A 458-nucleotide genomic window follows, 5' to 3' on the forward strand; every position below is an offset into this window, starting at 1 on the left:
AATGGTCCATTTGTTAGTCTGTGAGAAAGACTAATACTAATATTTTCTTTCATGTCAGCTATTTGTTATCAGGGGCATCACTTTGCATTTTCTTGGGTGGCACAAGACATACTAGGGTTGTCCTTCATTCTAAAAAAAAATAGAAGCTAATAGCAGAAGCCTATCCATTTTAACATTTAAAAGGCAGGTGTTTCAATATGAATGAAACTATGGCCACAATCAAATACTTAATCTGGCTGTTTCATCTGCCGCATCACTAGTTTTAATAATATCCATAATAGGTCCTGAACCAACTTAAATCAACTGTGTAATGCAGCTGCTACTGTATAGGTTGAAATGCTTTGTAGAATGTAAAAGAAAAAAAACATTTTACCAATTTAAGAAAGAAATGATCATATTTCTTTTGTGGAATACACCAATATTCAGTAAAGGAAATATTTAGATATAATGATAAAAAA

The sequence above is a fragment of the Penaeus monodon genome, chromosome 29, assembly GCF_015228065.2.
Source record: "Penaeus monodon isolate SGIC_2016 chromosome 29, NSTDA_Pmon_1, whole genome shotgun sequence".
Lineage (NCBI taxonomy): Eukaryota > Metazoa > Arthropoda > Malacostraca > Decapoda > Penaeidae > Penaeus > Penaeus monodon.